At 34.6% G+C, this 16,514-nt stretch overlaps 1 pseudogene; it reads left to right on the top strand.

The window, feature by feature from the left end:
• Nucleotides 1–6,906: 6,906 nt before the first annotated feature.
• Nucleotides 6,907–9,401, top strand: LOC116561345 (annotated as a pseudogene).
• Nucleotides 9,402–16,514: the final 7,113 nt, after the last annotated feature.

Below are 16,514 nucleotides of genomic sequence, written 5' to 3'. Positions count from 1 at the left end.
CTACCAGCCTTAAATTGATTATGTTTTTTGTTATGTTTTGACATCTTGTGGGCCTTGCCATTTTGTTCTGCACCAAATCCTCACATATCATCTTTTGTGTGTGTGTGTGTGTGTGTGTGTGTGTGTGTGTGTGTGTGTCTCACTTTCTCTTGGGAATTGGTCACATTTTTCTGATTCTTTGAATTTTAAGTAATTTTACGTTGTATTTTAAAACATTATAAGCATTATGCTGCACAGGCTGAATCCTGTTATAAACTTCTAGAGAATGCTGAGGGTTTTTTTTGTTTTTTTTTTTTTTTTTTTTTTTGAAGTGGAGTCTTGCTCTGTTACCCAGGCTGCTGGAGCGCAGTGGCACAATCTCGGCTCACTGCAACCTCCATCTCCCAGGTTCAAGCGATTCTCCTATCTCAGCCTCCCAAGTGGCTGAGATTACAGGTGCCCTCAACCACACCAGGCTAATTTTTGTACTTTTAGTAGAGTTGGGGGTTTCACCATGTTGGTCAGGTTGGTCTCGAACTCCTGACCTCAGGTGATCTGCCCGCCTCGGCCTCTCAATGTGCTGAGATTACAGGCATAAGCCACTGTGCCCAGCCTGTATTTTAGAAGGCATTCAACATGTTTAGGTTCATACACTATAGTCTGTTTCCTTCTGTAAAGGTAATTTTAATTTCCATTGACTTCTTTAAGCCTCTGCAACATTGGCTTGGGTCTGTTCCATGCATGTGCTAGTCAGAAGACTTGTGCAGGTGGTTCAAATTTCATTTAAGTTCCCAAGCCTTGGTTATACATCTTTGATTGTACCTCATGCATGTGTATCTCAGGGTTTAGTCTAAAATCAGTTCAAGTTAATACACAGAATTAGGAGAACCCTTTTCAGTGTTTCTTCCCTGTAGAATTTAGAATTTCTCCCAAAACTCTCTGACCCACTGAAGCTCCTTTCTCTGGTTTCTCTGGCCAAAAAAAAAAAAAATTCAAATTTATATCAGTTTCAGCTGCATGTGCCAATGTGCAACTCCATGGCTGAGGCCTGCCCTCAGGATAAGACTGTGAGAGGAAAAAAATAAATAGTAAACCTCACTTCCAAGCATTTGGCTTCTTCAAGCTGTGATTCCCCTCCAAAATCCTGTGCTTTCATTTAGTTTTTGGAGTCCTCTCATTGCTGTTTATTTTGAGTTTCTAGTTGTCAATGGCAGGTGAGACAGCTGAAGCGGCCTTACACCAACAAAGCAGAATTAGGATGCTCCTCCCTCTTTTCTATTGGTTTGTTGTTTGCTAAGATATCAGGACTGCTCAGCGAAGAAATAAAAGAACCCCTTTAGTTTTTTCAAACACAAGGATATAATTATAAGCAAATTGGTTTTACAGCTGATGGAAGATTTGAGAAGCTAAAAAGAGTCAGCAAAACAATACAGAGATTGACCACAGCTGGAAGCTGCCACCAACCCTTGTGTTACAGGGACAATGGAAGATGTTGTTATTAGAGGCTAGATGTCAGCCTCTCTGGTGGGAGCTAGAACACTGGAATATGCACTGGTGGGACTAAGGTGAGAGGAACTCAGGCTTGGAGCTACGGAGGAGATAATTCACAACCAGAAATGCTACAAGAAGCATCTGATTTGGGTGGAACATCCTGGCTTCCCCTATCATTCTGGTCTTCCAGTCTACCACCAGTAACTCCCATTAAGCAAGCCTATCTGGAAGCTAGATAGTGCAAGACAGCCAGAGAAATGAGGTTCCCTAATTTAGAAAACAAAGCCAGAAAAGGTAGCTGTTAATGATTCGCATGTGTCCCACCTAAAATTCAGGTGTTGCCAATATGATAGTATTAAGAGGCGAGGTTTTTAAGAGGTGATTGGGCCATGAAGGCTTCTCCCTCATGAGTGAGATTAAGTCTCATACAAAAGAGGCCTCAGGCACGCTTCAGCCCTTCGACTTTCTGCCCCATAGTTTACCATGAGAGGACACAGCAACAAGGTGCCATCCTAGAAGCAGAGAGCAGACCCTCACTGGACAACCAACCAGCTGGTGACTTGATCTTGGACTTCTCAGCCTCCAGAACTGTGAGAAATCAATTTCTGCATTCTATAAATTACCTATTCTGTAGTATTTTGTAATAATAGCACAAATAGACTAAGACTGTAGGAAAATGGATTGGGTCAAACAAACATTTGACTGGCGTGTTAGAGAATTCTCAAATAAACCCCATAGACTTTTTGCCCAGAAATTGTAATACTTTACATTTTTAAGGTGCATTTTTAAAAAATCAAAATCTAGATAAAACAACAAATAGCATCAATTTTCTAGATGGTTAATATCTGGCAAAAATCTAGGAATGGCTGACATTTGAAATGATCATTTCTCAAGATGCAATTTGTGTTCTCTAACTCCAATTCTTAGTAAGAGAGAGAGAAAAGCCATCCATTGTCCTTTCCACATTTTGATTTCCAACTGAGATCAAAACACATTGTCAGAGTGAGGAACAAAAGGCCAAAGGTGAAGAAATCCACAAACTCAGATACATGAGGACATACTAAGATGGAAAAAATGGGTTCTTCTTCCTAACTGAAAAGCCAGAAACCCCTGAGAGTCTAAGAGATGCAGTTCATAGGGAAATGAGCTCATACTTCAACATTATAACACCTGACAGATTGTTGATTTATTTTAACCTATAGAGATTTAATAGGAAAATAGCTTAGGAGTGCTGTCAATGCATACCCTCTAGCATGCCTCAGATCATTTTCTCTAAAGGAAAATATATCTTGAGTTCTTAGAAGAAAATTCAAAATAAATTTGTCAAAAATTACCTTCTAAACACTTTCTTTAGTCATACTCAACCTAAAATATTCTGTGGTTCTATTTTCTTTCTTTTTTTTTTAAGAATAGCATTTTATTGAATAAGTTTGATTTACAGAAAAATAAGCTTTAATCTTCAGTGAATGCCAGATTACACAGCAGAAAGCAATTTTCTTAGTTTTTCACACTGATAGTTCTTACTAAGTGAAAAAAGCCATAAAATTATATTCACAAATATAGTACTCTGTCTCAAAACATTTCACATGATTATTCACAATACTAATACAATGAGATCATTCATTCAGTCAGGTTAAAGTATAACAGTAATGAAAAAACACAAACTCTAACGTAAATTACATTAAAACCTTTGTTACATGAAATCAAAAATGCAAATTTCTTACTAAATACAGAAAAATGGTAAAATATATAGTAGTTTGTGGTTCTATTTTAATAAAATATTGAAATCAATTTTTTATTATTTATAATAGACTCATTTGCATGTAAGCAACATCCAAAACAATTTTTTAAAATCAGGTTTTGCACAGGTTATTTCAACAAGGGCTTTATTTTTTCTTGATAAAAAAGTGAAAATTTAAAATGCCATGGAAGTTTCTGTGTTTTCATTATAACCTTTTCACATTGTCCAATGTCAATGTTATATATTAGCCTATAAGTGGAGGTCTATTCTCAAACTAACACATTTTTTTTTAGCGAATAAGCCAAATATTTTGACTCATTTACCCATGAAAATTTTTATTTCACATATAAAGTAAAACAAACACAGGGGCAAACCTCTATAACATTTATTATAGAGGAGAAAAAGCATAGGATAGTTAAGAATGTATTTCTCTTGAGATAGGTTTTGTCTGTGTAATTTTTAGACCAGTTAACTGCTGCATAGTTAAAGTTGCCAAATATGCCAGCGGTTCTTAAAGCCCCCAGTCCCAGTGAAGGTAACGTAAGTTCACATATGGGATAGTTTCATGGTCAGTCTCTGATTTGGCCAGGAAGCAGCATAATGAGAGCTAGTTCTCCATTAACTAGTTTTAACATCACCTTTTATCACAGCTGCCCCATGGTCCGAAGAACAGCCTGGATGAGAAGTATCTGATAGTTTCTTCTTAAACAATATATTTCCCCTTAGACAAAAAAAAAAAAAAAAAAAAAAAAAAACAGTTATAATGTTCAAACTGAAAACAACACATGTATCCCTCTTCAGTTATGTGTGGCATTTATACAACCTGGGTGAGCATAAATAGTGTAGAAAGTACTTCTAGCTGACATTTTAACATTCCCAGGAAAGTACGTGAACTTGCATCCGTGCCTTCTTGGAAATAGGAAGGCCAATATAGTGCTTTGTATAGGTGTCATTTTTCAGTTTTATCACACATAGGAAATGGCCTTGCCACTGAAAAATACTCTTTGGATGTAAAACCATCCAAAAAAAAAATTTCATGCTATTCACAAATGAGGAAAGTGAGGAGGTCAATAGATAAACTGCAATTGCTCCATTAAAGTTTTCTCAACCACACATGGACAAGGATGGAGGGAGGGCAGGAGGAAGAAGGATAGAGGGAAAGGGAAAAAAAGGAGAAAGATCTACAGGAGAAATAGAGGAAGAGCCAGGATTTAAACCATGTATTCCTTTTTCCTTGCAATCTTAGTTCTATTTCATCTTGATATTTCCTACAGCTAATTATATTACTTCTATTTCGCACAAATCTCATGTAGAAAATGCACAAGAGTTTAAGAACAGAATATATTGATGAATGAATATTAACAAGTGTTATGTTTTGCATTGGTTATATTAGTCAAACATGGCATTACAAAAGGAGTGTCTAATCTTTCCCAGATACCATTATAATGTAAAGTTCTTACATATCATTATCAGCATCAGTAAAATTTGATAAACTACTACTTGACTGACAGAAATATAGATTTATCTTGGTTCCATGCCACTCCTCATGTAAATTTACCTCCATCTTGGAAGAATACAAAGGACTCCACTTAAAAGGCAAATCAAGCCAAACCTTATAAAGACAAGCTGCAGACTTAGGGTTACATGGTGTGAGTTCTGCACAAAATATTTGAATGGTTGCTTCATAAAAGATGATATATGAGGACTTGGTGCAGAACAAAATGGCAGAATAGAAGGCTTTGCCAAGTTTCCACTCTCCAAGGACACCAATTTAACAACTAACTACACAAAATAGTACCTTTATAAGAACCAAAAATCAGGTGAGTACCTGGTTTTAACTTCATATTACTAAAACAGGCACTGAAGACGTAGGAAAAACCATGTTGAATTGCTGACACCACACCTCCTCCTTCCTCCAGCAGCAGTGGCCTGGGGCAGAGACCATTTTTGTGTGCTGGGGAGAGGGAGATCACAACATTTGTGAGACATTGAGCTCAGTGTTGCCTTATTATAACAGAAAACAAAATTGGACCAATCTATGTTCATGAATTAGAAAATCAATATTGCTGAAATGTCCATACTATCCAAAGCAGTCTACAAATCTAATGCAATCCCTATCAAAATACCAATGACATTATTCACAGAAATAGAAAAATAATCTAAACTTTATGTGGAACCACAGGAATCACTTACCTTACTTTAAATTACGCTACACAGTTAAGGTAACCAAAAAGGCATGGTACTGGCATAAAAACAGACACATAGATCAGTGAAACTGAATAGAGAATCCAGAGGTAAATTCATACATCTACAGTGACCTCATTTTTAACAAAGTAGCCATAAGCATACATTGTGAAAATGACAATCTCTTCAATAAATGATTCTGGGCAAACTGAACATCTATATGAAAAAGAACAAAACTAAACTTCTATCTCCAAACATATAAAAAAATCAAATCAAAATGGATTAAAGACTAAAATCTAAGATCTCAAATGATGTAACTACTACATGAAAACACTAGGGAATCTACCCAGAACATTGGACTAGGCAAAGATTTCTTAAATAATAAACATTCAGCACTGGTAAGCCAAAGCAGAAATTGACAAATGGGATTATATTGAATTCAAAACCTTCTGCACAGCAAAGAAAACAATTAACAAAAAGAAAAGCCACAGAACAGGAGAAAATATTTGCCAACTACCCCTCTGAGAAGGGATTAATAATCAAAATATGTAAGGAGTTCAACTCTGGAGGAAAAAAATCTAATAATCTGATTTTTTTAATGGGCAAAAAATCTAAATAGACATTTCTCAAAAGAAGACATATGAATGGCAAATAGGCATATGAAAAGGTGGTCAACATCATTGCTTATCAGAGAAATGCAAATCAAAACTATAATGAGATATCTTCTCACCCCCAAGTAGAATGGCTTTTATCTAACTTCTTGCAATAACAAATGCTGGTGAGGATGGAGAGAAAATACAGCCTCATACACTATTAGTGGGAATATAGTGCAACCACTCTGGAGAACAGTTTGGAAGTTCCTCAAAAAAAACTAAAAATAGAGCTATTGTACTATCCAGCAATCCCAAAGAATACCTGCTCTCTAATGTTTGTTGTAGCACTGTTCACAATATCCAAAATTTAGAATCAATGTAAGTGTTCATCAACAGATGAATGAGTAAAGAAAATGTGGTTCATATACACAATGGAGTACTAATCAGCCATAAAGAAGAATGAGATTCTGTTTCTTTTGCGACAAAATTGATGAAACTGGAGGCAAATATGTTAATTGAACTACGCCAGACGGAAAAAGACAAACTTTGCATGTTCTCACTCATTTGTGGGAGGTAAAAATGAAAATAGTTGAACTCATGGAGATAAAGTAGAAGGATGGTTAACAAGAGAGTGGGAAGGGTAGTCAGGGAGTGTGAGGAAAGTAGTGATGGTTAATGGTCAGAAAACATTGTTAGAAACAATGAATAAGACCTAGTATTTGCCAGCACAAGTGGGTGACTATAGTCAAAAATGATTTAATTGTACATTTTAAAATGACTGAAATAGTATAATTGGATTGTTTGTAACACAGAGAATCAATGCGTGAGGTGATGGATACCCCGTTTACCTCAATGTGATTATTATGCATTGCATACTGTATCGAAATATCTCACGCATTTCTTTCCTGTGGGAGGCCAGCTGAGGGAACTTGCTCCCGCTGTTTCTGCTCCTGGGTTAACAATCAAGGTGATACGTGCTGAAGACTTTTCTTGTCCTTTGACTCATAATGAAGTTGTTGGTTTAATTTTCCATTTGACAATATTTGGTGCAGTAACATATTTTGCTATCAAATGGATGGTAGATGCAATTGATCCAACCAGAAAGCAAAAAGTAGAAGCTCAGAAACAAGCAGAAAAACGAATGAAGCAAATTGGTGTGAAAATGTGAAGCTCTCAGAATATGAAATGAGTATTGCTGCTCATCTAATAGACCATCTTAATATGCATGTTACTTGGCGTGATATAACAGGTTTAGATGATGTCATTACGATCTGAAAAACACAGTCATCTTTCCTATCAAAAAGAAACATTTGTTTGAGAATTCCAGGCTTCTGCAGCCTCCAAAAATTGTTCTTCTCTATTGTCCTCTAGGCTGTGGTAAAACATTGATTGCCATGACCACAGCCAAAGAAGCAGATTGTCGATTTATTAACCTTCAGCCTTTGACCCATACGTGATACGGAGAATCTCAAAAACTGGCTGCTGCTGTCTTCTCCCTTGCCATAAAGCTACAACCATCCATCATCTTTATAGATGAAATAGACTCCTTTCTATGAAACCATTCAAGTTCTGACCATGAAGCTACAGCCATGATGAAAGCTCAGTTTTTTGAGTCTCTGGGGTGGATTAGAAATTGATCAAATTAATCTATATGTCATAAATGATCATGTTTAAACATATTAAATATTTTCTTATTCTCATGAATTCTAAAAAAAAATTTCTTTGAAACCTACATTTCAAACAGAAATGTTTACATTAAACAGATAAAGCATAAAATTTTATATGAAACATGTAAAACACACTATTCTGATGGTTCTTTTTTGGAATTTGGAAAAGCTATAAGATGGTGTTAAAAAGACAAAATTAGGTTCTCCTAGAAAAATCTTTCTTATTAACTATCCATTTCTTCAGATTCAAGAAAAGTAGCTCTTCAAAAAATGTATGAAGCTATCTATGTGGACCATGGCAGAAAAGGGGCAGACAGTATATATCTTGAGACAAGGACTGTAAGGCTGATTTAATCAGCTCTTTTAAAATGGACTTGCCCAACCTGGGCAACACAGGGAGATCTCATCTCTACAGACATTTTTTTAAAATTAGCCATGCGTGATGGTACATGCCTGTGGTACCAGCTACTTGGGAGGCTGAGGTGGGAGGACCACTTGAGTCTGGGAGATTGAGGCTGCAGTGAGCTGTGATCATGCCACTGCACTCCAGCCTGGATGAAAGAGTAAGATCTTATCTCAAAAAAAAAATTTAAATAAAAAAAATAAAATGAAATACAAAAATAGGCTTTTTCCAAGCTAAAAAGGCGGCATTGACAGAAACACAAAAGCATCTATTTTTATCAATTTGCTATTGTGTAGTTATAAAAATGGATGTAGTAAACAAAGAAAATTCCATTTTCCTGATTTCTACTAATGTTGGGTGTTTAATAGTCAAGAAGAATACACTTACCTCTCAGTGCCTTCTCATAAAGATTAAAGAATGTTCTGCCTACATAATGCTTCCTTTACTGGAGTGATTCCCAGATATCAGCCAGCATCACGGTCAGCTGGAGGCCTTGTGAAAACCCAGTTTGCTGAGCTGCCTCCCAGAGTTTCTGATTCCATAGATCTGGGATGAGGCCACAATTTCTAACAAGACCTGACATGTTGCTGACACTGTGGATACTGGGTTCATGCTTTGAGGATCACTGAATTAATGGATTTTACACACACAGAGGAGCTCTAGCGATTTAAACTTGTCAAAAACACCAGTCATTAAACTTTTTAAACTATTAAGGTCTGTCCCATTAGATGTGCCAAAAGAAGCAATAATCTGAATTCTAATTCCTTTTGGAATCTCCAGAGGAGATTTCAGAGCCAAGCAGAATGAATTCAATTGATAGGAATTATAATCAATATAATCCTTAGAACATAATAGGTTCTATATTGATCCAAACGACAAAAAAAAAAAAAAAAAAAGAAATTGATCATAGCTGCCAGGTCATAGTAATGGGAGCTACCCATCGTCCTTGGAACCTTGACTAGGCTATAATGAGAAGAATGCCTACGAGATTTCATATCAACCAGCCTGCTTTAAAACAGAGAGAAGCAATCCTGAAGCTCATCTTGAAAAATGAAAATGTGGACAGACATGTGGAAAAACTGCTAGAAGTTGCCCAGGAAACTGATGGGTTTTCAGGAAGTGACCTAAAAGAGATGTGTCAAGATGCTGCCCTCCTCTGTGTTGGAGAATATGTTAATTCTACGTCAGAAGAAAGCCATGATGAAGATGAAATTTGGCCTGTTCAACAGGAGCACCTACATCAGGCAATTGAAAAGATGATAAAATCAAAGGATGCAGCATTTCAGAATGTTTTAACACATTTGTTTAGGTTAAGAGTAAAGATCATTTGTACAGTTCAGTGATCTAGTGTGGTGTATCCTCTTATCAGTTAGTGGAAATAGGATGGAAAGAGTGCGCTTTAAACAATGAGGGAGCTCATTGTTTATGGTTTCATACTCTGAATTCTGTCATTGAGATATAGTTATTGTGTGAGTGGTATTACTGTTTGTCAAAAATCATAAGGAGGAACAATTTAGTCAAGCCTGAACATGGGTGCTTGTGTTTGACCTCTTCAGCCATATGTTGTACAGCCTTATAGAATCTAAGCTGGTCCTAAAGTTGTAAATGATTCATTGGGTCATTAGTGAGAAATGGGGTTGTGGTTAGGTGCTGGTTTCTAGACGTGTGAGTATGTGTTTGTGTGTGTGAGCATATGTGTGTGTATATTAAATGTACATATCCACATATTTTACATTTACATTCTGTAGATACGTTTGAATATAGAAACTTTTTTTTACCCCAACTACTGAATCCAAAAGTACCAAGCAATATATAATAAAACAAAGATTTAAGGTTGTATCAGAAAGGTACAGTGATTCAGTCATTTCCATTTGACATTTGTTTTAAACTTTTTTAAGTTGAGTGTTTTTCTTTCTGCAGTTGACTGGTTGGATCCTACACATCTTGCATGTATACATGGGCTCAATTATTGTGTTAGGATAATCCAATAAAAATATTAGTTCAATGATCAGCATTGAATGGTTGTTAGACATTCATGTGCTCAACACTGATTTCACCTCTTTCTCTAAGCATACTAAGTAGAAACTTTTTTAAGTTTAAATTGATTTACATGAAAGTGGATTAAAAGGCCTTTCAAAAGAATGGATTTGAAAAACCTCAGTGCCCTTTAATATAGGTACCTATCTTTCCTTTCTTCATTTTATGTAACATATGTCTGTTGTAACTATGTTTCTTAAATATTATTTTAAGGTTATATGTTCTTTAATTATGGTCAAATATAATTTGGTCACCAAGTTTGAAACAAGTAGCTGTTACTAAGTATGCTAAAAATATTCATCTTATAATTATTTTTTAAAGTTTTATTAGTATATTTTAAATTGTGCCCTAGTCAAATACAAATGTACATATCAAAATGACCATAGTGTATCTATCTGTAGTCATTCAATGTGAATTGTATGTGAAATTTTCTTTTGTTCAAAATTTTACTAATCAGAATTCTATTACGGACATGAGGAAAATGGCACAACACAATCTTGAGCTGCCTTCTGAATCATCAGATAGAATTAGGCTTCGTATGTTTTTGCTTTTACTGTATTTCTTTAAAAACTCTCAATCTTTATTCATGTGTTACTGGATTAATTTAATTTATCTGATAATGTCTCTCACAAGAATCTACCTGATCGTTTATTCTCAGTTGTACTTTGAATGATGGGGTGGAAGCTTCAGGTGAACACTGTGGATAACAAAAAGCAAGTTATGAAAGATTGTGAAGAGCATGGAGAAATTGAATACAAGATACCTAAAATGAAAAAAAAAGTCCCATTTTTAACAACTGTATTATACTATTATTTTATAAATATATAATAAAGGGGCCCCTCTTTTTTAAAAAATCTCATTTAACACATAAATACATACACTGAGTGTGTACCCACAAAAATTAAAAATTAAAAATAGCTCCCTATTAAATAAATAAATAATTCCTCATCATCGCCTACTGCTCACCAAAATTTTCAGTAAGTACAACTATTTGTTGGTGAATGAAATAGTGATATTTTCTTTTTGGACCAGTTGTTTTAATGCTGTCAGTTGCCAAAGATGGAAATCAGCAAAGAAGTAAACAAGCAAGGCCACTACTCACTCCTTCTCTCCTTGGCCCATGGAGATATAGCCCACAAAGTCAGCTATTGATTGCTACCATTAGTCTGCCAGGCAAACCAGCAATAATTGCTTTAGCAATTTTGTTCATGAACATTTCCTGTTAATTTCCCAGGAGTGAAACCAGCTTCTACCCCTCTTTTAACAAAAAGTCAGAGAGCAGGTGGAAATTATCATACTCATAAATGTCATAAAAGTATTATTTACTTGGTTTGGAGTAGTGAAGAATGCAAAGCAAAATACAAAGTATTCCAAGTTCTTAAAAGATTTTAATCAGCATGTATAAATAAATAAACCAAAAACCAAAATAAAAATACATATTTTCTTTATGGAAACTCTTCATCATTCTACTTAAAAAAGTATGTAATATCCCTTCAGGGTTTGGTGCATTCCAAGATGTCTAACTTCCTGATTATTTAGACAAAGGAACAATGGTTTCACTCACTAATTTTCACTGTTTCTTATATCCCAAATCTTTTGTGTGTGTGAGAGAGAGAATTTGCCTTTGTTCTGAAGTACATCCTTTCAGACATCCTTTAGGGATGGTCTCCTCTGATTGGCTTCTTGGTTTTGTCTGTCGAAATATGTCTATAGTAGTTAATTTGTGTGTCAATTTGGCTTTTATCCTTTGTTCTCTAAATGTGATGAATCACATTACTTTTTGAAATGTTAAATTAATCTTTTATTACTTATATGATGTCAGAGTCTTTCAAGATAATACTTACAATTCTTGCTTCAAATCTTTGTTATTGTGATTACATGTTTTACTTACACATATATCACAAACCTGTAAAACATTTTTATGTTTTTTTAAAGGAAATGTAAAGTCTTTCATATGTACTCATTTATCTGTTATTTTTGGCATTATTTTCTTTGTGTAGATCTGCCTTTTCATCTGGTGTCCTTTCCTTTCAGTCTGAAGAACTTCCTTTAACATTTCTTGTTACTCAAAGTCTGCTAGTGATTAATTTTTTTAACTGTTCTATAAAAATGTTATTTTACCTTCAGTTTTTACAATTTGTCATTGTGGGGAAATACACATAACAGAATATTTACCATCTTTGCTATTTTTAAGTGAATCATTCAGTAGTACTAAATCCATTCATATCATTGTGCAACCACCACTACTCATCCATCTCCAGAACTCTTTTCATCTTGCAAACCTGAAACTTCATACCCATTAAACAATTATTTCTTATTCCCTTTTACTCCCAACCTTTGGCAATAACCCATCTATTTTCTGTCACTATCATTTTGACTACTCTGAATAGCTTATATAAATGTAATCAAACAGTATTTGCCTTTTTGTGACCAGCTTATTTCACTTAGCATGGTGTCTTCTAGGTTCATCTGCGTTGTAGCATTTGTCAGAATTTCCTTTCTTTTCTAAGGCTGACTGTTAAGGAAGGACTTACTTCTGTCATTTTGCTATTTGTTTTCTATATGTCTTATAACATTTTTGTCTAACATTTCCTGCATTACTTTCTTCTTTGGGGACTTGAAGGACTCCCTTTAGCATATTTTGCACTGATCTTTTAATTTAAAGAATACTGTTAGTGGATATAGAATTCTAGGTTGATAAAACCCACTCTCCACCCCAATACTGTAAACATATGTTTCCATCCTTTCATGATCTGCATTGTTTCTGATGAAAGTCAAGAATAATTCCTATATTTGTTCTTCTGGGTGTGTGTCTTAAGTATTTTTTCCTTTGGCTGACTTTAAGATTATTCTTCTTTATTACTAGTTGTATGAAATATGCTTATGATATGATTTGGGTGTTTTTCTTTGTGTTTATCTTGCTTGAGGTTCATTGAAGTTACTGAATCCATGGATTAATATTTTCCATCATATCTGGAAAAATATTATCAATTATTTATTCAAATTTTTTTTCTGCCCAATTCCTTTCTTCCTGGGAGTCTTTTCATACTTATAGTAAATTTCTCATTTTCATTCAAAGGTTACTGTGACTGTTCTATTTTTTCCAGCCTTTTCCTTTCTGTGCTTCAATTTGGAAACTTTCATTTGACTTATCTTCAAGGTTATTGATCTTTCTCTCTGTAATTCTTGAATAATAATTTAATTATTTCAGTCATTTAGGGTCTGTTTCTGTTGAACAAACTCTTTTTCCATTTCTTTCTTATGGGCTACAGTCTAGAAAGTGCCCCCAGAGAGTAAACTGCAGTGATTGTGTTGCTTACCTGATTTTTCCTCTACTTTTATGAATTACAGTTGCTATTTCCCAATTCAGAAAAATTGTTTCATTTATTTTGCCCACCTTTCCATTTATTTAAGGTAGAATGACTAGTCTAGTCCATCATAACTTTTACTGCAAGTCCTGACAGTTATCTTTTAATTTTGATATCTTGAGAGTATTTGTTTCTTTTTTGTATCATGTGGAAAAATAATGGAAGTAAAACACAAAGTCTGGTTGAGCTAGAGTTCAGCATTGGTTTAACATGGGTAGCCAGTTACATGTGATGTTCTAAAGATAGTTCCTACCATTCACTTCCTAGGTTTGAATTTTGCTGGAGTCTCCATCATTCCCCTTAGCATTTATTTTAGAGAATCAGATCATCATACCTCTTTTCCATTTATCAAAAGCCTCACTTGTCCTTCTTTAGACTCCTTTTGCCTACTCATTTAAAGATTTCAGTTTCACTTTCAAAATTATCTGGGGTTATCTGTAATTGTCTCAGCTCTTGATGATCTTTTCTCCTCATCCCAATTGTTGCTTCAAGATACCTCAGAACACTGGACTTTGATTCATAACACTGAAATGTGCGTTAGAGCATAACCAAATCTCTATGACTGCTTGGGAAACTCTCATAACTTCTCTGAACATACTCGTGTGGAATCAGCATGAGAATAGAACCTCTTCTTGTCTCATAGATTTGACAAAGGAAAGGCAAAAATGCAAAGTTCAGAGTGTGTTATCTTTGTGCTAAGTTGTGGAATAGGCTCCCAAATAATTTTGTTTTTACCATATGTGCTTTTTCATTAGAAAATTGTTTTGTGACGTGTTATACATAATTTAAACATTGTTTCTTATCCCATAAAATTGATTTAAAAATTGGCTAGATGGCACTGAGAAGAATGTCAACCCTCTGTGATTCATTTGGAACTCAACGCACATTTCATGTTCTTTACAGAAGATTTCCACACATGGCCTAGGTCTGCTCAGTGGGGTGGGCATTCAGGAGCATGAAGGTTTTTAAATTCAGGACCTCTGATTTATGGTGGGTCTTTATTCCAAAGACTTTCTTTAAAATTAATTGTTTGGAATTGAGAACCTATTTTTCAAAGGACGTGTTTATTTAAATTTCAGGTAGATATGCCCACAAGACTCTTCTCATACATAATGTAGCTGTACTATATGTATTAACTGGCTTAAATAAACTAGAATTTGCATCAGAGATACTTAAGCTGTGAAGTCGAATTATAGTTTTAGCTTAAATACTAAACTAGGGATATCTCTGATAGATGTAATTCTCTAGGTCTGATTGACAAGTAAATACTTGATTTTCAGCAGCATTTGTTTGCTGATGAGAATTTTCAGATTTCAGCTCTTGAACTCAGAACAAGAAAATTGATTATTTCCATTTCATTCTGTATATATGCTGAGTCTAAGGATGTTTTATTGGATATTCAATGAGACCAGAGTCTGACCACTGATGGCATTTTATGTTTCTTTCCTTAAATTTTCTAATCTGCACAATTATATGTGCGTATATTTCTTATATGTGTCCTATTGCACATAACATACAGTGTAAATCAGCCACATATTAAGTATAAGTTGAATAATTAAGTAAACTTGTGTAATACACTAGCCCATCTCTATCACATGTATTATTCCTTTCTGTAGCTTCATTTTTTCTTTCTCATTCATTTTCATCAGAATAAATCTTGAGAAGTGAAGCAAGACTTATTTTGCTCTGTCTGCTCATTTTGGATTGTTCTTAGAACAGGATACCTGCTTTTGAAAACTGACACTTCAGACCATTGCAGTTTATTCTTCATAGCCACACTTTTAAATAGGAAAAAATACTCTTCCCCTGGTATGCTGAGGTTTTTCTGAAGTGGAGAAGACTAATATGGAGTGAGTCTGTTTTGATGACTATGAGAAAACTGAAACACTTACTAAACCTAAGGTGCCACTCCCATGGGGGTGAATCATGATGTAGATTACTGCCAGCAGTTTTCATGTCATCAGATAGAATTTTCCTGGTAATTGTGGAAATTGCATTCTGATGAATGAAACACAGAAAACAGTAAAAACAACTTGCTAGAGTTCACTAGCACACATAAGCCATAAATTTGTGTTTCTTCCATCAAACCCAAGAGTCCTAACCTATTTATGATTTTGTTTCCTGACTGCGGTTTCAAGGTAATTAATGCCTACAAAAACGTGCATTCACTGCTTGTTATTTTACTGATAAGAGTTTTCTGTTCTGTACCAGTCTTCCTTTGCTCCTAACCAACTGTTTAATTCCATGCCTCCCATCTTCTGTATCCTAAGTCAGCTGTGCTAATGATCTGTGAAAATATGCTGTGAATGTTCCTCATCCTTCTGGACTAAGATGTTCTGGAATGTTGTTTATAGTCATTAGAAATACTACAAAAGCATGCACTGGTATTCTAAATTCTATATTCTAACATTTGTCGAAGAAAATACACTGACAAGTCACCTCAACAATAGAACAAGAGAAAGGGAATAGAATCCTGGAACCAGTAAGGATTTCTGCTGAGCTATAGCATCTGTATATAGCTCAATATTAAAATATACAATACTGTAACTTACCAAGCTAATAGACAAAAAGAGAAAATGCATATAATTATTTCTTTATAGCTAAAAGAAATTTGGTGAAATTCATTCTCCATTCCAGTTAAGAACTTTTAATGCACTGCAATGTATTTATATAAAATATCTAGAAAAAATAAAAATATAACTATTATTTCATATTTTAAAAACAGCATCTAGGACACCTAGAAAGCATTCATTTTCATTTTGGAACAAGAGATATATGTTCATTATGATACTGTTTTTTAATGAAGTCTAGCTAATGTAATAAATTAGAGAAGGACATAAAGGGTATAAAGTTACAAAAGAGAAGGGAAAGTAAATATTTGCAGGTAATATAATTAAATGAATTAAAATCTCAAATGGATAATCTGAAACTCTCATAGAATAATAAGAAAGTTCCGTGAGGCAGCAGAATACATTAAGAAAAAAAGTAATAGCTTTCCCATATTTGAAATAAAAACAATATAGAAAAATATAATTAAAGGGAAGCACTTAC

The sequence above is a fragment of the Sapajus apella genome, unplaced genomic scaffold (assembly GCF_009761245.1).
Source record: "Sapajus apella isolate SASKATOON/1434 unplaced genomic scaffold, GSC_monkey_1.0 scaffold29, whole genome shotgun sequence".
Classification (NCBI taxonomy): domain Eukaryota; kingdom Metazoa; phylum Chordata; class Mammalia; order Primates; family Cebidae; genus Sapajus; species Sapajus apella.
Note: the sequence above shows the minus strand (reverse complement) of the source record. Positions and strands in the feature narration are given on the sequence as shown.